This window comes from Triturus cristatus, chromosome 3_2, assembly GCF_964204655.1.
Source record: "Triturus cristatus chromosome 3_2, aTriCri1.1, whole genome shotgun sequence".
NCBI lineage: Eukaryota > Metazoa > Chordata > Amphibia > Caudata > Salamandridae > Triturus > Triturus cristatus.
Window position 1 is genome coordinate 984,940,198 of NC_140584.1, and position 22,398 is coordinate 984,962,595.

A 22,398-nucleotide genomic window follows, 5' to 3' on the forward strand; every position below is an offset into this window, starting at 1 on the left:
CTGTAAAACTGAATACACAGTCTGCCTATTGGAATGCAGCTGCAATCTTAAATATATAGGTAGTACAAAGCAAGCTGCACACAAGAGGATCCTCCAGCATACAAGGGCCATAGTCAATAACGATGCAAGCTATCCGGTTGCGAGCCATTTTAGGGAGCACCACAATAGCAATCTTAAATATCTGAAATATTATGTTATTGATGCAGTGCCAGCCCAGAAAAGAGGAGGCAACTGTAAAGCTAAGCTAAGGCGCCTTGAGATACCCTACATACTGGAGTTAGACACTAAACATCCAGGAGGTCTGAACACTAGCGAGGACCTGTACACTGGCATAACGAAAGTTGAGGGGGCCCCCCTTCAAGGTACATAAAGGGGCCCCCACTCCGTATTTACTATGGAGCTCTCAGGACTGAGTAGGGTGCAGAGGGGGTCCCCTTCAGCTCGGGGCCCCCCGCACCGCGGGGGATGCGGGGGGCTGTGTTACGCCCTTGGACCTGTACACATATCTCTAGTATCAGGATAGGTAGAAGAACGTATTAGGGCCAGGAGAGTTCATAACAATTATGAAAGTTGATCAAGTATAGTGCCATCTTATAAAAACCAGAGGTGGCAGGGATTTCTGGTTTTAGTAGGTATATACTTTATTTTATACACATCTTTATATCGTGATTCTTTATATGGAGGTTTTAGCAGTGATCCATTGAAATGCACTTTATAATTATGGTGGTCGAGTCTGGTGGATGCTGATTAAATGTATTCATTTTTATGAGCTCTTAATATGAATTTGTATAGGATGCTCTTACTATGTGTTTTAGCTCTTTGGGCCCCCTGTAGATGTATTGTATTCAATGCACTTTAGAATTCCATGCAGGTAGGCTACTTAGACGTTATGTCATAATTTATGCCACTGTGGAAAATTGATATGCAGAATGTAGCACTTTAGTTCTTTTTGCACTGAAACCTTTTTCTGGCTACAAAGAGTTTATTGAGCACTTAGTCACTTTTCTTTCAATTATTTGCTATTTTGCACACTATAAAAATGCACCATATGTGGGAGGATTAACGGACATATGCAGATAAACTATAATGGTATTTGAACTGGTAATTGCCTGAGTATTCAGGTTGATCCATAGTAAGGATGCAATGAGTTATGTGCATTGGCCATAACAAGTTTAGCATTGTTCGGGGAGACTCCTTACACATTAGTATGGGTAGGGCGGCAGATAATTATTCTAAAGGTTTGATAAATTAATTAGCTTTAGTTAACCAAGTGGGGAAAGGGACACCAGACAATATGATACAAATGCATTAATGACAAACATTACCTCTGAGGTCTGCGTAAAATGCTAATTTGCGCATGAAAATTTCCATAATAAGGGTCCCATTAGGATGAAGGGCAGATTGCCACCGCCCGCATGGTGGTGGCGATCCGCCCTACATCCTTCCCCACCCGCCACCCATTTCCCCCCACCACCCATTTCCCCCCGCCATATTAGTATGCCGCCGCCACGGAAAGGCATGCGGACAGTGACTTCGGGGGCCCGTTGCGGGCCCCCAGGGTATTGGGAGGGTGGGAGGTGCACATGGGGGTACCTATTGTACCCCCCTGCATTTGCATGCACAATGCGGCAGGCACCGCGTGGTGCCTGCCACTTTGTGCATGCAAATGCACAACATGCAGGTTTACCATTGCGGCGGGTGCTGCTGAAAGCACCGCCCACCACAATGTTAAAAATGCGTGATGCGCCCGCCAGTGTGGCGGGTGCATCCTAATCTCCCCCACAGGACCGCCGCACATATGGCGGGCGGTCCCGTTTTCCATCAGGATGGCATAATAACGCCCTAAGTGTTTTTAGTTCTAAATGGTTGTTTTATAATGGTATTTACACTTTTATTATAATATGCAATTATGTATATTCTTAGTATGTTGTTCACACCACTCCGTTACCGGTCTTGATCGCATGACAACGCTGGCACATTCAATCGCCGTTTTTAAAGTGACAGTGCTCGTGATCCAGGTAAATGAAATGGACAACACACTATGGCTTAGTGACTAAACTGTGTGAAAGTCTGTATTATTGTCTCAGTTGGTGTATAAGCGTCTGCATGGGTTGGTGAGTAGCTACATGAGTGTCTATATGGGTTAGTGATTTGTTGTCTGAGTATCTGTATGAGTGCCTGAGTGTCTGTGTGGGTGGGTGGGGGGGTCTGAGTGGGAGATTTAATGGTTGTATGGATTCAAAAGTACATCTGGGAAGGGCTGTATGGGTGAGTTAGTGTGTGTATGGGTGTGTTGGTGAGTGAATGAATGTCTCACTGGTATATGTGTGAGTAACTACATATGTTTTAAGGCAGTATATGTGAGTGTTGGAGTATATAAATGACTATACATGAGAGTGAGTAAGTTATTTGAAGGAGTAGGTGTATAAAAGTATCTGCTTGTATCAGAGATTGTATAAGACAGTAAGTATGTGTTAGTATCTGCATAAATAAGTGATGTGGTCTGTGTATAAATAACGCAGTAGGTGTTTATAACTGTATACATGAGTAAATGGGTATGTAATTGATTCTTTGCATGACTGACTAGGTGTGTGAGTAATTCTATGGATGAGTGGCGGAGTGTGACTGTATGTATAGGTGTATGAGTGCATATTATAGTACTGTATTGATGAGTAACTGCATGTATAAGTGAGTGGATGTGAGTGTAGACCTAGGAAATAGTGGATGGTATGTAGTATCTGGCATTGTTGTGTGTATGGTTTCAAAAATAGTAGTCTGTATTTTAGAGTGCGTGTATCAAAGTTTATATTAGACCATCAGTATGTGCATCAGATTATCAGGTGGATGATGTCATCAGTGATGTCATTTGAGATGTCATCATTGATGCCACCAGTGATGTCACTGACCATGTAATGAGTGATGTAATATGTGACGTCATCACCTGCGCATTGCGGGCGCGCGAGTTATAGTTAGCTCAACTAACTATAACGGGCGAATTTCTCTGGTATTATATGAGTCAAATGTCCAACTAACTATAACATCCCTGAAACCTATGTTTTTGTCAGTGAATTTCTAAGGTTCTTTAAATGCTAATAACTAACTATAACTTCCCTGAAACCTATGGTTTTTTCAGTGAATTTTTAAGGTTTTTTAAATGTTAATTTCATATTTTAATATTTATAAAACCTATATTTTTTCTATTTTTTTGTAATATTTGGAACTCTATTTTCCTTTTTTGTTTTTAATTTGAAAAATATGTAATGTTTTATATCTTCAAAAAAGTATGTATATTGTTTTTTGTCTTTTTTGTAGAGAAAACTGAAGTCCCATACCAGTAGTGTACCAAGCTCCATCAGCACGCAAATCCTATCCGCCATATTGCTAAACTCGTAAACGATGCGCATTTCGTATCCGACGGGTTTGTGGCACCGCGTCCCGTGTATCACCATATACGTATGTGGTCGCGCCAGCTGCTACTTTGGTATGCGACGGGTATGCAGTACCAAGCCGCGCCTTACGTCATGCACATATGGGGTCCCACCCACTGCGCGTTGGGTATGCGACGAGTGCACTCTGCCAGGCCCTGTGTTATGTCATAGACGTATGGTGTCACGCCGGGAAGGCAATTCCGTCATTTTTTTTGTCTCAAAACTATATATAAATAAGTTTAAAGTGTATATGAGACCAAGCGATAATCTAAAATATTTTAAACATTTATATATTTCTAACTGTAATAAACTTATATTATGGTAATATTTACTCAAAATCGCGTCGGGTGCGGCCTCCTTGCGCGCTCCCTGCGCGATTCCCATGTCACCTTAAAGAAAAGCATTTGATTGGTTCATAACATTTCCCATTGTAACATTTGGAGGACCCCACCCATTTTCGCCATTCTCTCTACAGCGTTTGATGAGAGACTCCTCTTCTGCTTTCAGAGCTTTTTTTGAAAACTTTTTGCTATGTGCACATATCTGACAGTACACACAACATGCAACCATCATCTTCATCAATATTCATGCTCTGTAAAGCCGCCTTCCAGCTGTGATAGCCATGCATCTAAAAGCTACATAACAGAACATGTCCCCACTGCCAGAGGTAACATGGTTGCATACGCTCTCCACAGCACAATCTAATGTGGTACGGCCCAGGGGCAGTATCATGCATAGATAATGAACACACGGGCAAAGATAGATAGTGGAAGTGGGTACGGGCACGTGCGCTTGACTCCTTTTTATTACCAGGGTCACATATCCAGTGACGTCTGTGCTGGATGCGTGTGCGGTGAGTGTAAACCAGCCCTCAGGGAATGGTTGCTGCTAGCATCAACTACAACAGTAATCATTGGATCACACACAGAGATTCAATAATAAAAGGGTCAATAGTTTGAGCTGCAGTAAGGTAGGGACACTAGATGTGAATTAATACAGAAAAACAACCATAACTTGTGGCATACTAAGATACAGGCAGTAGATCTGAAATAATACACAAAAAGATTGTATTATAAAGGGTCCATCAGGTCTAATGCACTTAGATAGCCACATCAAAAGCATTCAGCCTGTGCACAGCCAGCGATGATGCGTGCTGCGGGCGGGCCGTACTAGGAGCAATTTCTGTTGCCTACAAAACTACATCATCTGCAATAGCGACTTGATCTGAATTGTAAACACTGCTGTCTGCAGTGTAGGCCAGAGAGCCACGTTGACTTGAGCTGCCCAGTTTGCCGTACGCGAAGCAACAAAAACCGTGTGTGGACCCTGTGAGAGCGCACTGGAGCAATGTCTTTTGCCTACAGGACTGCGTCATCTACAATAGCGACTCGATCTGAATTGTGAACACTGCTGTCTGCAGTGTAAATTGAAGGCAGTAGTGAGCACAGTCTTCCATGAATACTTTTTCTCACGTCCTCTTCACAAAATACAACATAAATTACACAAAACTCTGCAATAAATAAATCAAAACAATTCGAATTGCGATCTCTGCTGTCCACTGTGTACACTGTTATTCAGTGTTCTTTACCACTACCAAGAAGAATTTGGTCATTGTACTAGACTATAAGTCATCTTAAAAAACTTCTTCAAGCAAGTATACTAAAAGGCTATTGTGTATATTTCAATAGATGTTGTAGTTAGTTGCCTACTGGATTCTGTAATTAAACAATCACCACTGGATCTGAATTGTGAACCCTGCTGACTACACTGTAGGCCAGAGGCAGTTGTCATTAACGCCTCACAGCCATGTGCCGTTGGATTCAGAAGCACTCGGTTGGTTGCACCTGATCGGAGTGGGTACACAGAAATAATCACAAACTTTAACTTCTGACATCCTAAATCACAGAATCAAGACCCCGTTTCACTGTACCGACCTGCTGTGCCACGGTGTACTCCACCGACTGCAGTCAACCAAGCCCAATAATCATGTGCAGCAGTTAGCTACGGAAGCACAGTGTCTGATGCACCTCAACGGAGGGAGTTCTGTCAAAACTAAGCAGTAAGTAATATCGGACATCGTCCATTTTGGGATCAAGACACCGTTCCACTGTTGGGACCTAGAGATGGTTGCACCTGGTCGATGGGACTACCTTCATCTCCACTCTCAGATACAGTTCTAACATCGTCCATTGTGGGATCAAGACCCCGTTCCACTGTTCGGACCTGCTGTACCGCGGTGTACTCCACCGACTGCAGTCACCCAACCCCAATAATCATGTGCAGCAATTAGCTACAGAATCACAGAGTCTGATGCACCTCAACGGAGGGAGTTCTGTGAAAACCAAGCAGCACGTAATATCGTACATCGTACATTTTGGGATCAAGACCCCGTTCCACTGTTCGGACCTGCTGTACCGCGATGTACTCCACGGACTGGTGTCAACCAAGCACAATAATCATGTGCAGCATTTAGCTACGGAAGCACAGAGTCCGATGCACGTCAACGCAGGGACTTCTGTGAAAATTCACAAGCAGCAGGTAATATCGGACATCGTCCATTGTGGGATCAAGACACCGTTCCACTCATCTCCACTCTCAGATGTAGTTCCAACATCGTCCATTGTGGGATCAAGACACCGTTCCACTGTTGGTAGCTCTTCAGCTACTGTGTTAGTAGAATTCGGAGCACTTCACGGTGCTGGGCCTCAGGCTGGGCGCTGTCTGCCAGTGTTGCGGTAGCCAGTGTTGATCTCAGGAGCCTTCCCAGCTCGCAGACCTCGGCCCAAAAGCTTCCACCAGCACGTGGAGGGCCCTCTTTCACATAGGACGGTGTCAAAAGGTGAACTGTGGGGCATATGTGCGTCGCAGTGGCCATGACGGTTTCTGGGTAGCAGCATGCTGAGAGCATTATTCCCACAGCCACCTTCGCTCACGGCGTCAGTCTCGTGGCGGTGTAAGCTGCGCAGACCTGACAGCCATGTTCGCCATTCCGGAAGAGAACCACACCCAGAGAAACGTGCCTTTTATTCATACCCCTACGCTAGCCTTGCATACGCCGAGCCAGCCCACTACGCTAAAGATTTGGGGAGGTGAGGGGTCACGTACTCGTAATCTTCCCTACTAACTATACTTTCATGGTTGCGTCCACTGTCACCTTCACTCAATAGACCATCAGTGTATGTTGACATGTAAATGTCTGTGCTCTGCATACTCAAGTCTGTCCGGCACATGCCCTCAACACTTTGCATTGTATACTTTTATAATTGAGAATCACTTGCCTCCTTCGCACATACTTTGCTCCCATCTTTCCCCATATTCTGCATTGTGTGGCAGAGGTGCTATGTTTGGTTTCTGTACATGGCTAGCCACGGTTCCCACAGTGCGTAATGTCGTTGTGTCTGCTAGGTGTACTTGTTGTTTGTCATGTTGCATGAGATTATATAAGGTAGCACGTTTATTCACGAGCAGTGGTTTCTCCCATTTACATATTGCTGTCTTAGGGCCTCATGTAGGTAAATAAATTTTACCGGTTCTTAAATACCGAGCCGTACCGAATCGGTAAATTAGAATCGGTAAGTTATATGTAGGTAAAAATTCGGTAACAGTTACCGATTCGGTAACAGTCGGTAATCACGAATCGGAATTCACCGAATCGGTAAATACCGAGGTGGTATTTACCGAATCGGAAAATACCGAGGTGGTATTTACCGAATCGGAAAATACCGAGGTGGTATTTACCGAATCGGAAAATACCGAATCGGTATGTACGGATTCGGTAAATAAAATCACATGACTTGACGAAACAGCTAATCCTGTGCAACGACAGCCCACCCAACCAGGAAGTGCCCACACCCAGGCAGGTGTACATAATTAGCCGAAGTGGCCACACCCAGGCAGGTGTACATAATTAGCCGACCCTGGAGAGGCTTGGAGTGCAGAGGAGAGGCAGGGAGCCGTTGCATGTGCGAGCGGGTAAACGAACAGCATGTCCAGCCAGAGAACACAGAAAGACGGAGGGGAAAGGAGGAGGAAGCTGAAATTTAGCCCCAAGGAACTCCAGGTGCTGGTGGAGGAGGTGGTGAAGCAGCACCAGAAGCTGTTTGGAAGGCAATCCCTGCAGGTGCCTGAGGCGGAAAAGCGCAACATATGGCTGGCCATCCAGGCGCAGGTCAATGCTGTGGGAGTGACCCACAGGGACATTGAGGTCCTCAAAAAGCGCTGGTATGACCTGAGGATTGTAACCAAGAGGAAGATGGGCGACATCCAGAAGGAGGCCAGCCAGACCGGAGGTGGAACCAACTGGGCACCTGCCCTCACCGAACTGGAGGAGCTGGTGGCGGCCACAATCGAGCAAGAGAGCGTCGTGGGTCTTGGGGACGCCGACAGCTCTGCCAGAGCCGCAACACACCAAGGTAAGACGAAAGCACAGCAATGTAGCCCCCCCTACCCCTATCCCACATCCCCCATTGTGAAACGAGAATCACACTGCAGTCCACACGTGTCAGTGCAGACAGGCAATGCATTCCGGGAGATGTAGTCAGGGCAACACTAACCATGACGTAAATGTTACAGGGCAACAAGGCATGTCACGCACTCGAGGCACAAGGAGACAGAGGACATATTGGAATGTGAAATGATTTATTGTGACGCTTGCAATGCAGCCCTTCGGGGACACTGAGCCAATGTTGTATTTCTGTCCACAGATGTGACATCATGCAGGACAGGGCATGCTGCAGGAGAGACGGCACACCGGCCACAAATATCACCTCTAGCCAGCACAAGTTCAGACCAGGGAGCAGGCCCACTGGCAGCCGCACCACCAACACAGCCAGCCTCGCCGCATCCAGAGCCAGCATCACCTCACCGAGAGCCAGCATCACCTCACCGAGAGCCAGCATCACCACAACCAGAGCCAGCATCGCCACTCATGTTCGAATCACCGGCCACATCTCCGCTTGCAGGTGTGAGAATGAGGAGGCGTCCAGCAGCCAGGCTACGAGCCTTAGACACCTCGTCAGACGACAGCATGGGCCCAGAAGACCGCACCGGGCCCCAGGAAGGGAGCCATGCCACTGTGCCCCACACCTCACAGGCAGCACAGACGGGAGCAAGAGGGCGCCGCAGGTCGCGTGTCCAGATTCCACCAGCACCCACTGACGGCCATGGTGTCTTCTTGGGGCTCGAGGGCCAAATGTTGAAACAACAGCGCCTGCAATCAAAGGCAGTCATGTCAGTCCAGAGGCACATGCGGGTGATGAAGACAACATTAGTCAACATGGACAATAACATTAGCGGCATGGCTGCGGGCATTCGGGACATGTCCCAGTCAATCCAGAAGTTGTGCAGCAAATTAGATGCTGACATCGAAGCACGGCGCCGGGAACGCCAGAGAAGGGACACTACCAGCAGGGCACTCAACCGTCTGGCAACTGCGACTTCTCTACTGTGCCGGCGCTCTGTGACGATGCAGGAGGGCCTAACACAGTGCTGCAGCGACCTGTCTCGGGGGATGGTGCAGGTGACAAGTGCACTAGGGGTGCTATTGACTAGTCAGGCGTCGACAACTGCTGCAGGGGATGCTGCGGAGAGCATCGACACCAGCAGCAGCATCACACCCCCCGTCCCAGAAGCACGCAGGAGCAGCAGGCGGCTTGGGGTTGGCTCTAGTGAGGATGCACAGGCCGTGCAATCCACCACTGCAGCGCGTATGCGCAAACATTGATGTAGCCCTGCTAAGCCACTTCCCATTGGGTGACGTAACCCTGGACATACTCCTTGTATAGATGGTATATTGCCTGATTGGCCTGTTCATGTGTTCATGGCGTGGTGCCACATTAAAACTACGTCAGGACTTCTCACAACTCGCTGTGTCCCCTCACTTACTCAGAAATAGTTGCATGTGATCTCTGCCCGTCTCTCTCTCCCATCGATTGCAGTTGGCACTCTAGCTGCGTTGCCCTCTGGCTGGCCTGACTCATCCTCGTTGTCCTCAAAATATGTTAGTTCCACATCTGTACCTTTTTTCGTGGCAAGGTTGTGCAGCATTGCACAAGTGGCAATAATCTTGCAGCAGGTGATGGGTTTGTACTGGCGTGCGCCTCCGCTCTTGTGCAGGCAGCGGAACCTGCTCTTCAGTAGTCCAAACGTGCGCTCCACCACATTGCGTGTTGTTTTATGTGCCACGTTGTATCGTCTCTCACTCTGGGTTGCTGGGTGTAGGTAGGGAGTGAGGATGAATGACCGGCATGCATATGCACTGTTGCCTGGATGAGTAACAGGGAACCATCAGTAACATGCCTCTATACACTATGATTTGCAGGTTTCAAGGGGCGTCACTGTTACTTACCTAGCAGGTATCCCTCTCCGAATTCTCCGGCACTCAGTCGTGTGTAGATCCCACTATTCTGGAAGATGTAAGAGTCGTGGGTGCTCCCAGGAAACTTTGCAACAATATCTGTGATGATGTTCCCTGCATCACAGATCACCTGCACATTGATGGAGTGGGTGGACTTCCTGTTCCTGTAGATGTGCTCTGTATCAGCTGGTGGACAGATTGGGATGTGTGTACCATCAATACAGCCGATGACATGGGGGAACTGTGCCATGTGATATAAGTCTGTTTTTGTTTTCTGCAGTGCAGCCTGTGTGTTTGGGAAGCTTATGTAGTGGTGCATTCTCTGCATCATGGCATCCAGGAACTTCCTGAAGAAACGTGACAGGCAACTCTGGGATACCCCACCCACCGCAGCTATCACCACCTGATAACTGCCGGATGCCAACAGATGTAGGCTGCAGAGCACCTGCACATGTGGGGGTATGGCGTGCGCCCTTCTTATTGGATGGTCCAGGAGTGGGTGTAGGTCCCTGATTAAGTCCATGATGGTTTCGGGGTGTAGCCTGTACCTCTCATGTATCTCTGCATCAGTCAGCTGGAATAGTGTGATGCGCTGTCTGTAGATTTGTTCCTCCCGTCGCCACACCCTCAGTCCTGCTGCCTGTAGACGTAGGCGCCTTGCAATGACGTACATGGCGGCCATGTTGTCCACGCTGTTGCATTTTGGGATTGCCTATATGCATTGTTGATGGTTACCACCTGCTTTCAATCCGTGTTAATTACCGACTCTTATTTACCGATTTTCCTGGATTTCTTAATTACCGAGTGCTCCTACATGTCATTTTAAATTTTACCACTTCATATTTACCACTTCATGTTTACCGAATCGTTAATTATGTATTCGGTAAATCTGATTCGGTATTTTGGAATTCGGTAAATATGAATCGGTATTTACCGCCTCATATTTACCGAAAAGTGGTTTTTGGACTCCTACATCTCACTTGTCTGAATACCGGTCGGTAACGGCATATTTACCGAAAATCGGCCGTTACCGACCGGTATTTGGCTACCTACATGAGGCCCTTAAAGAGGATACCAAAGTTTTTCTCACAGGTGAAAAGTTGGGGCCCGATTCACAGAACTAACTTAAGACAAAGTCCTAAACTTACTACCATTTTCGTATTCACAGAAGGCACTTACTCATTTTGGTATTCACAGAAGACACTTACTCACTTCGGTATTCACAGAAGTTAGTAGTCCTAACTTTAGGACTCCTAAATGCCTTCTGTGAATACCGAAAGTCTTAAAATTAGGATTTTTCTCAGTTTAGGAGTCCTAAAGTTAGGACTCCTAACTTTAGTACTACTAAACTGAGAAAAATCCTAATTGTAAGGCTTTCGGTATTCACAGAAGGCATTTAGGAGTCCTAAAGTTAGGAGTCCTAACTTTACTACTACTAAATTAAGAAAAATCCTAATTTTAAGACTTTTCGGTATTCACAGAAGGCATTTAGGAGTCCTAAAGTTAGGAGTCCTAACTATACTACTACTAAACTGCGAAAAATCCTAATTTTAAGACTTTCGGTATTCACAGAAGGCATTTAGGAGTCCTAAAGTTAGGACTCCTAACTTCTGTGAATACCGAAATGAGTAAGTGCCTTCTGTGAATACCAAAATGAGTAAGTGCCTTCTGTGAATACCAAAATGATAGTAAGTTTAGGATTTTATCTTAAATTAGTTCTGTGAATCGGGCCCATGGTGTTTGGGAGGTGATCAAGTCAGCAACTTGCCCAGAGTAGGAGCACACACTACCACAATGGCAATCATTCATTACTATGCAAGAATGTCCAACTGCACGATGCTTCTAAGCTTACAGACCCCAATCGTGCGTGCATTCTTAAAAGCACGCCAACTCCCACAATCAGACCAACATTCACACAGCTTTCTAACGGCAGTTATCTGCTTCTTAATAACATGGACTGCTACGCAATGTGAGCTGGCATACCGTATGTCCTTACTGTTTCAAACCGGATAACTTCCTCTGGCAATCTCAATTCCCACCCACACAAAGTAACTCCCAAAGTTCAACTTGGCCTTCAATACCTACTTTGAAAACAGATTTTATTAAACGGAGCAAACTGAAAGCGCTTTTGTTTCAAACAGAAGTGTCCCTCACTTCTCCAAAAGTAATTTATCGACTGCAGATAGCACGAACTTCAAGTAAAATACACTCCCTTTTAAATACGAACCTCCCATTACACTTTGTGAATTGTTACACAATTTTCAACACATCTGACATTTAAGGTCTGGCACACTTTTTAACATTGTCTCCTCCGGCCTTCTCACAGGCTTTCAAACTGTTTTTAGTCTAATAATAGACTTCATTCATTCGATCATCTCTGGAATAACAGCAACAGTGCCCATAATTCTCGTTCTGTTTGCGGCCATCCTACTAGTATTTTAGCTTGTTAAAAATGGCTACGCTCCCTGTGGTAACAAGCATGTCCGACAGAATACGCCTCTAAGCAAAGCTACATCAATACTGTGAAAAAATGGAACAACTTTTCGGCTGCCTGCCTCTATCTACTATAGGAGCCAGCTACAACATGACATTTATTTACACATATACAATCTGCGTGCAACCATCTTTTTATTGTAAAACTTGCCCAATCGACTGGCGAATTGATCTATGCCTTGCCAACATCCCAGCAAACGCTCCCGATATCCAGCAGGTAATGGAGTATATTGAAAACTATGAACTTGACTGTTCGGGCAGTGGAGCAATGGCGGATGCAACGCAAAAAGGTATCCTTGCGGAATGGGATTCCTGCGCAGCCACGAAAGATCTCCTGCAACGTGCGACCATTGACAACATCGCAGATTGCCTGCCAATTCAGATTGCCGCTCCAACATTCGAGGAACATTACTGTCCCTTCGAGGATATGCATTGGATCGCTTCGCTTTTCTCACACGATGGCAACAATCACCTCTTGGAACATTACGCATCTCAAGCTGCTGAAGAACTTCCGGACTGCAATCTCCAAGACTTGTAAGTAATTCACTTTATTCTTGAATTGATTTTTTCCAACTTTTTTTACTTTTTCCTATTACATTTTTTAATACACTTCAATTGAACTATTTTCATATAAGTATTTCATATTTCTAAGTATGCTTAGGCATTTGAACTCTGTTTTCATTATTGGCCCTTACCTCTCCACACTAACCAGGGATGGATGATGTATGGCCTATGCAAATACGCTATTTACTTGCTAAATTAGCCTAAACCCGACATCCATTTTGAAACCATATCTATTCTCAGTACACACGTCTCTCTGCCTGCCTCTTAGCCACAAAGCCCTTTCACACAAATTAGCTCATCCTCAGCCTCTGCTCACGAACTGGCGATTATGATAAAAAAACACGGCATTGTTTAGGAACTGGTTGGCACAGTGTGGTAATCGTATCCTTCCTTTATTTTCATTCTACAATTTACAGTCATTCATGTCTAATAGGTATTGTTTATGTCACATGGAACTGTAACATGTAATGTGGAATTGACTGATGCAGAAGCTTAGCTTTGAATACAGCAGAAGCGGTTGGAGTTTGCCTCAGCTGGATGCCTTAGCTCTTGCACAAGTGGTTCCATTTATGGCACTTACATAAAGACACTTTTTATATAACTTGCAGACTCCATCGCTTTATCCCACACAGCCACTTTCTTAAACACACCTGATTTCACCATTTGTCTTCTGTGGCATTACAACTTTCTGCATTATATTCTTCATGATTATTTCTTTATTCCTGTTTGCTAAAACACTCCATTCGAGTCTTCAGACCGGTAGGGGTGAGTAGTTTGCTTCCCACTCCCGCTATAGTCTAAACCCATACTAACACCAGGGCTCGACAAATTCACTCGACCGCTCGCATTTGCGAGTTAGATTAATTCAGGACGAGCTATTTTTAGGTCCTACTCGCCCTTACTGGCGAGTAGGAATACAAATTGACACTTGACCTCTGCCTCTGAAAACAGGGGAAATGTGACAAGATAGCAAGATTTAAAGGCATCTTTATTGCTCACAAAGTAAATGAGCAATAAAAATGCTTTTAAATCTTGTTAATATGTCACATTTGCTCAGCTTTCAGATTAGAGGTCAAGTGCATTTCCGTTGGGTCGAGGAGATTTTGTAGGTTACAAGACCTGCAGGTCTAGTGCATTTTTAATGATTTTTCGAGCCCTGACCCACTTGCACAGCTATGCTACAGCGGCCAGTATGCTACAGCACCAGGAGCACATCAGTTTACAGCAATCAGCTCACGGTTTCATCCCGAGTGTACTGGCACCTCACCTCAGCACCATCTCACTCTGGTCAAAGCAGCACTTTTACACCATTAGGGGTGAATACTTCGATTCACACTCCCTGTATAGCACAAACCACCCCACAGAGCTCACACCGCTATACTCTAAACCCATACTAACACCACTTGCACAGCTATGCTACAGCGGCCAGTATCCTACAGTGCCGAGAGCACATCAGTTTACAGCAATCAGCTCACGGTTTCATCCCTAGTGTACCGGCACCTCACCTCAGCACCATCTCACTCTGGGCAAAACAGCAGTTTCACACCGGTAGGGGTGAATACATCGCTTCACACTTCCTGTGTAGCACACCCTAACCCCCCCACAGACCTCACAACGCTCCTACCCTCCCCTTTCCTACTCTTTTCGCCCTTTTTACCCCTTACTCACTTCAACGGAATCACAAAATGGCGGCCAACACTTCCTAGTTGCAACCGCTCGCAGCGCTCACAACCAATAAGCAGCAAGCTCGTGTTAGTAACGCCTCAGCCAATCAGATGGCAGAATTCCCAAATATCGATATCTGTAAATTTCGATATTTCTCAAAAACTACTGAACGGATTTACAACAAATAAACAAAAGCGTGCTTTCTAGACCAAGACCCTTCTCCCTGCCAAATTTGGGGTAATTCCGTTCACCCGTTCGACCTGTAGCCTTGTCTAAACTTTCCTATGGAAATTAACATGGAGAAAACACATTTTGGAACCCCCCTTTTTTCTCGGCCCCCCCATGACGAATCAGCCCCAAACTTTCTACATAGGAGCTGATATGAACAAAGAATTCGTTTGGAAAATGTCATGAAGATTCATCAAACGACGCCAAAGTTATAAGCAAAACAAAAAAAAATCCTATGGAAACTTGGTCCTAACTATAACTACCTACTGGCGACCGCCAGTAGGTAATATATATATATATATATATCAAAACTGCTAAACAGTTGAATGGAAAATACCTCAAGGTATGTGGATTTCTTTTTACAGGCATACGTGAGGAAGCTTGCCTCCTATGTCAAGGACACGGGAGACTTCCTTAGATGTCTTGAAAACCTGGAGTGGAGAAGTAATTATTCACTATTATCACTTGACGTCCTGAGTCTTTACACCTGCATCCCCCATGATTTGGGGTTAAAAGCTTGCAGATATTTTCTGAACGAAAGATCCATCTCGTATCTTTTCCATACTGAGATGTTGATGGAGATGATGACTTTCTGTCTGAAACAGAATTTTTTCATTTTTGACAGTAAAATCTTTAAACAGACCCTTGGAATATCAATGGGGACCTGCTTTGCTCCTTGCTTTGCGGGTCTCTATTTAGGGTACTGGGAGGAGAAGGTGGTAAGAGAGCTAGACACCTTTAAAGACAAGGTAGCCATGTGGGTACGTTATATAGATGATATTTTCTGTGTATGTGAGGGAGATGAGAGAGAAGCAAATTAATTTGTGAGAATTCTGAATGTGAATAGCTTTAACCTCCAGTTTACAATCCAGTGGTCGAGAGAGAGTATAGAATTACTTGATCTCTCACTTACCATTCAGGAAGACTGTTTGAAAAGTTCACTATTTCGAAGAGTGACAGCAGACAATAGCCTCCTTCATGCCCGCAATTGTCATCCTAGCTCTTTGATAAGCAGCATCCCTTTGGGTGAATTGTTACGAGCTAAGCGCAATTGCAGTACGCAGGAGAGCTATACCATAGAGGAACAAGTGATGACTGAGAGGTTTGTGGAGAGAGGATATTCGAGATCAGTCATTAATAAAGCAAGATCCAAAGTTGCCAAAAGAACCAGAGTCTCACTTTTGGTGGAGAAAGAGAACATCAAAAGTAGGCCCAATGAGAAGATCAGGTTCATCACCAACAGCCAGGCCCAGGAGGTACGGAAAGGTCTAAAGAAATTCTGGCCAGTCCTACAGACTGACAAAGACATAGCTGAAAGTGTGGAAACTTTTCCACAGATCACATTCAGAAAAGCTAGATCAATAAAAGACACACTCTGTAGTGCTGTCGAACCATCCCCCATGAGAATCTCAGGTATACAGGGATTCTATAGATGTCAAAAGTGTAAAGCCTGTAAGAACAGCAAGAATCGCAAGGAGTGCACATTGTCCCCCGAGTGCAAGCCTTACAAAATCACAAAACACACGTCATGCAACATAGAGTATGCAGTTTACGCTCTGTTTTGCCCTAGTCAAAAAACCTACATTGGGAGTACCATACACAAGTCTAAGATAAGGGTGTTAGAACATCTTCGCGCTATTAAACATGGAGACAAACAATATCCAGTGGCGGTAGAACCGTGGCACAAGAAAACCGGGAAAAAAAGGCGCAAAACGCGACAAGGGGGCAGGGTAGAAACACCCTGACCCCCTAGGCCTGTTCAGGGGGTCCCACAAGGACCCCCAAGGCCCAATTTCTTTTTAAATCGCGGGATGCGCTTAGTGTCCGCGCATCCCGCTGACGAAAAAAAAAACGAAGCGCAGACTCCCGCAATTCCTTTTTATTTAGCCCCCGGGGGGGCCAAGTCCCGGGGGCAATATGTCAATGATAATGGGGGTTCCGGAGGGGCCCCCCAGCCCTGGGGAACGCCAACCCCTGGGGCTTATGTGACTAATGGGGGGGGCTCTCAGCCCCCCCCAGCCCCAGGGACCACCACCCCCCGGGGCTTCATTACAGATGGGTGGGGGGCTCAAAGGTCCCCCCAAGCCCCGGGGACCGCCACCCCCCGGGGCTTTAAGTCAATCTATGTGGGTGGGCTCATGGCCACCCCGCAGCCCCGGGGCTTGTTTTTTTTTTTAAACCCGTGTGGGGGGGGGGGGCTCACACGCCCCGGGGACCGCCACCTCCCTGGGGCACTAAATATTTAAAATAAGGGGTCTGTTATGGACCCCCAAGCCCAGGGGACCACCACCCCCCGGGGCTTTAAATTAAGTGGGAGAGGGGACGCGTGGCCCCCCTCCTGGAGTCAATGATGGCCCTGGGGACCGCAACCCCACCAGGGCCGGCTCCTGCAGTGTCCTGGGGTGCCCACCCCCGGGACACTGCTGTTTGCAATGGCAGGGCGGGAGCCTCGCGGCTCCCACTCTGCCATTGCAAACTGCTTTGCTTCATTGCAGCGTCTCGCTTCAATGAAGCAAAGCAGATTGCTTTTCCATATGGGGAGCAGCATGTTAGCTGCTCCCCATGTGGAAAAGCAATGCCGGTTCCCGCAGGAGGCGGGGAGCCGGCTGGAACCGTGGGGGGATTGGGGCCCCCCACGGGCCCCAATGAGGTGGCCAGGCCCCGGGGGATGGGGTCCCTGGGGCCAGTAGTGGCCCGGGAGGGGGACCACGCGGCCCGCCTCCTAAAAATAAAAAAAATAAAAAAACGGCCCCAGGGGATGGGATCCCCTGGACCAAAAGGGGACACAGGAGGGGGGCAAGGCAGCCCCCCTCCAAAAAACAAAACAAAAAGAAAAAAGGCCATGCCCCGGGGGATGGGGTCCCCGGGGCAAATTATGGCCTCGGGAGGGGGGCCACGCGGCCCCCTTCCCGATTTATGTTTTTTTTTTATAAAAAAAAATTGGGTCAGGCCCTGGGGGATGGGGTCCCCAGGGCCAATAAATTAGAAAAAGAAAAAAACGTCCCCTCCTTGCACCATTCTGCAACCGCGCCCCCTGGCGCGTTTGTAGAGGGGGATCTAATTCCCCTTGAATACTGGGGGTCCCTGGGGGCCAACTAGCCCACCAGGAACCTCCAGTATGCACCAGGGGGCTGCGTTGCAGAGAGGTGTAATGAGGCCACGCCTCTTTTTACACCTCTCTGCAACGCAGCCCCGTGGCGCTTACTGGAGGTACCTGGTGGGCTAGTTGGCCGCCAGGGGACCTCAGGATTCAAGGGGACTTAATCTCCCAACTTAAAACGCGCCATGGGGCGCGTTTGCACAGTGGTGAAGGTAGGAGGCGGGGCCTGAGGTGATACTGTGCAAACACGCCCTGTGGCGCGTTTTAAGTTGGGGAATTCATTCCTCTTCAATCCAGAGGTCCCCTAGGAGGCAACTAGCCCACCAGGTACCTCCACTAAGCGCCACGGACCTGCGTTGCAGAGTATTCTAAAAAGGGGTGTGGCCTCTGAACACCTCTCTGCAATGCAGCTTCCTGGCGCATACTGGAGGTACCTGGCGGGCTAGTTGGCCCCCAGGGGACCTCAGGATTGAAGTGGAATTAATTCCCCAACTTAAAACGCGCCACAGGGCGTGTTTGCACACGTCACCTCAGGTCCCGCCCCCTTCCTTCACCACTGTACAAATATTCCTCTAACATCAGCCGCACTACGAATTCCGATTTACTCACCTGTTATCAGGAGAGAACCCAGGGCTGCATCTTTTAGACCAGCACTGACCCTGAAAAGTAATTCTAAGCGTACTTACCAGTAACTTGTATTTCCTTCCATAGGAATCCTTTGTGTGGTTTTCACCAGGAAATGTTCTAAGTGTCCATTTTTGAAACGTACAAATATTCCTCTAAAATCAGCCGAACTGCGAATTCCGATTTAATCACCTGTAATCAGGAGAGAACCCAGTGCTGCATCTTTTAGCCCAGCACTGACCCTGAAAAGTAATTCTATTTTTTTTAAAAATATCTTTATTTGATTTTACCATAATTAGCACACCCGAGTTCCCACTCCCCTCACCCACCCAGGTCAGACATTTAATAATACAATACAAGCAAAAACAAAAATGTGTACGTTCACAGCAGTTCATCGTCATATTACATTATACATTATCCCTATAGCTACCACTTATTATTAAATCATAAGATTAGCATTGATTCACAATATTCTCAGTGTTATTTTGGGATTGACACCATTCGATTAAGGGGGACCAAATTCTCCAACCCCTTTTTCGCCGTATTCTCCCTTTCCGTTTGTAAATAGCAGCCTCTAGATTGGAGATTGCGAGAAGCCTAGCCAGCCATTGATGAAAAGCCGGCGCATTGGGGTCTAGCCAGGCCGAGGCGATACACATTCTTAAAACCGCCATGGCTATAAAAATAAGTTCATGACCCGGCGTGGGCATACTAGGATCTGTCACTCCCAATAGTACGACTTCACTAGTCAGGACAATCTCTCTTTTCAGTATGGTCGACAAAACCTGCTCAATATTTTGTTTTAAAGATGTTAGTCCATCACAGGTGGAGAAAATATGCACACAGTCAGCATTCAATAGCATACATCTTGGGCAACATGTCCCCTTCCCACTCCCCCATTTAGCAATCCTATCTGAGTGTAGTATAAAAAAAGCATGTTTTATAGAATTGCGTTTGGAGTTTTGTAGACATAAGAATTGTTTGAAACATGGCGTATGCAGAGTAGAATTTTTCCAAAGTTATACCAATTTTCTCCTGCCACTTCTGAGATATTTTCTCCAAATCATCCGGAAATCGTAAATTTATAAGGGAGTAAATTCCCCCAATTGTGTTTTTCCTATTGTGAGTTAATGTTTCTACTAAAGTTATTTTTCGTGGAAGAATCCCTCCCCTCACCCTTCATATAAGAAAATCTCTAATTTGTAGATATTTAAAGAAATCCCGCCAATCCAATTGATACTTTTCCCTGAGTTGCTCAAAAGATTGTATCCCTACAGGGGAAAGGAAGCACCCAATGTGATTAATACCTGCCGTCTTCCACCTGCAGATGTGGTTGTCTTTAAAAATCTCAGGCAAAGCCGGATTATCGCTTAAGGGAGTATAGAATGATATTCGTCCAATGCCCAGCATTTTTCTCACAGCTTTCCATACCTTAAACCCATTAGTCAATGTTTTTAATTTCACTTTTTTATGATAGCCATCATGAAGGTGTCGCCAAAGATATCCGTCATTCTTATTACCTAAAGTTAATTGAAAAATAGATGGCGAATCGCCCTCTGGTGTCATTTCTATCCCGGTATTTTGTAGCAATTCCCTGCTATAGAGCAGCACAGATGCCCAATAGTAGGCTTTTAAATTTGGGAGACCCAAACCTCCTCTTTCCTTTGCCAGGGTCAGACATTTATACGCACGGCGAGGTTGTGCATACGCCCACATAAAGCTTGAAAAGGTGCGTTCCATAGATTTAAACCATTGATCAGAGAATTCTAAGCATATTGCTCTAAATAAATATAAGATCTTAGGAAAAAACACAATTTTCAGGGCATTAGCCCTGCCGATTAGGGATAGATGTAAATTATCTAAGCGACGGAGATCTTTGTGTATGGTGCCCAACAATGGTTTCATGTTTACGTCCACCAGAGTCTCAAGTTTAGACGTAATACAAATACCTAGGTATATGGCTTTATCCACAACTCGAGAGTCAGACATTTCACTTTTGTTATTCATCACGATCTGTGTCTTCCCCTGATTAAGTGCGTATCCAGATACGACCCCAAATGTATTAGCCTCACATTCGATAACCAACATAGCCGAACCTGGATCCGCAGTTACCACCGCAATATCGTCTGCATAGGCCAAGATCTTAGTTGGATATGCTTGTGACAAAATTGGTGCTATTTCGCAGTTACCCTCTAGTCTACGAATAAAGGTGTCGATGTAGATCGCGAAGAGCAGTGGCGAGCAAGGGCACCCCTGTTGAGTTCCGCGAGATATAATCAACTCTTTAGTGAGGCTACCGTTCACCGTTACCATGGCCCTGGGATTCACATATAGTTTTTGCACCGCATGAATGAACCCTCTATTGATCCCCACCCTAGACATAGCAGCCCACAAAAATGGCCATGAGACCCTATCAAAGGCTTTCTCGGCATCGAGAAGGACCAAAGCCATAGGGTCCCCGGTACTATCCATACAGTCAAACAGGGTGATCACTTTTTGGATGTGATTAGTGGTTGATCTCCCTGGAACAAAGCCATGCTGGTATTTGGCAATTACTTTATGAATAATCGGAGCGATCCGATTTGCCAATAGTTTTGAATATAATTTGGAATCTGCATTTATTAAAGTAATAGGGCGATATGAGCCTAGCTGATCCGGAGGTGTATTTTTTTTCGGAAAGATAACTATTTTTGCCCTAGAACAGGAGTTTGGAGGCTGCCCCCCTTTAAAAATGTGTACTATTAAATCAAATAAAATGTCTTTAATCTGTTCTATAAATACTAAATAGAATTCCGACGGTATATTATCCAATCCGGTTGCTTTCCCTTTAGGTAAATTTTGGATTATAGTTATAATTTCTTCTTTGTTGGGGATTTCGTCTAGGGTAAGCTGATCATCTTTGTCGAACCTATCGGTACCTCCTCCATCTAGATAACACTCGATTCTATCTAGGTCCCTCCCCCCCTCTTCGGTGTATAGGGTGCTGTAAAATCGCCAAAATGCCTCTCTAATTCGTTCTGGATCAGTTAATTGGCCTTCCACCGGATCCTGTATTTCCCGTATCAGATTCACTGAGGCCTGCTGTCTCATATGAATAGCCAATTGATGGCCAACTTGTTCGTTGACCTCATACACCATCTCTTTATGAGCGGTAGCTTTTTTCATGGCTTTAACAGTAAAAATGTTTGTAATTGCGGCCTTTGCAATTGCCACCAAATTTTGAGTTCTATTTATGTCTACTAGCTGTTGGCTCCCTCAAGTTGCAATTATCAGCTCCTCTTCAGCTAGTCGGAGATTTTCCTGCAGCCCTCTCAGATGTTCCCTGGCTATTTTATTAGCTCTTAATGAGTATTGCATTGTTTCTCCGCGAATCCCTGCTTTTAAGGCATCCCACACAATTTCTATTGATACACTCCCAACATTGTCCTCTATAAAGTTAGGAATCCACTCTTTCATGTGCGCACAATACATATAATCTAAAAGCAAGGATTTTTCGAATGTCCAAGAGCTAGGTGTTATACTTTCGGGTGCCATGTCTAGAGTGCAGATCAAAGGATTATGGTCTGAGAGAACTCGGGGAAATTTCTCCATTTGAAACTTAGATCTAAGCGAATTGGATATCAATATATAGTCAATCCTTACGTGTGTACGATGCGGGTTAGAAAAAAAGGTATAACCCGGATCCTTAGTGTTTAAGATCTGCCAACCATCTACAAGCCCATGTGTATAGCACATATATTTCATTGCCTTAAATACTCTAGGTTTCCGGCCCTTATACTGCCAATCATCCCTTAGCGACCAGTCGCTGGGGATATTGATATTAAAATCCCCACAAACCACTAAGGGTAGAGGCCAATGCATAAGTTCATTAGAGATCTCATGGAAGACTGCCGGGTCATCATTATTGCTCCCATAAATAGCACAAAGAGTAGTCTTTTGCC

General features: G+C 45.8%; 1 protein-coding gene across 2 annotated transcripts in view; it reads right to left on the reverse strand.

The window, feature by feature from the left end:
• The window catches only part of LOC146858936 (uncharacterized), a 197,081-nt gene that overhangs the window by 44,408 nt on the left and 130,275 nt on the right, over nucleotides 1–22,398 (reverse strand). Inside the window, exon 3 of one of the 2 annotated variants that reach the window (XR_014980046.1) lies at nucleotides 8,186–8,637. The exons of the other annotated variant lie outside the window; for it this stretch is intronic. The gene's annotated coding sequence lies outside the window, so the exon portion shown is untranslated. Of the gene's footprint in view, nucleotides 1–8,185; nucleotides 8,638–22,398 lie in introns of those variants that run through there. 2 annotated transcript variants of the gene reach the window in all.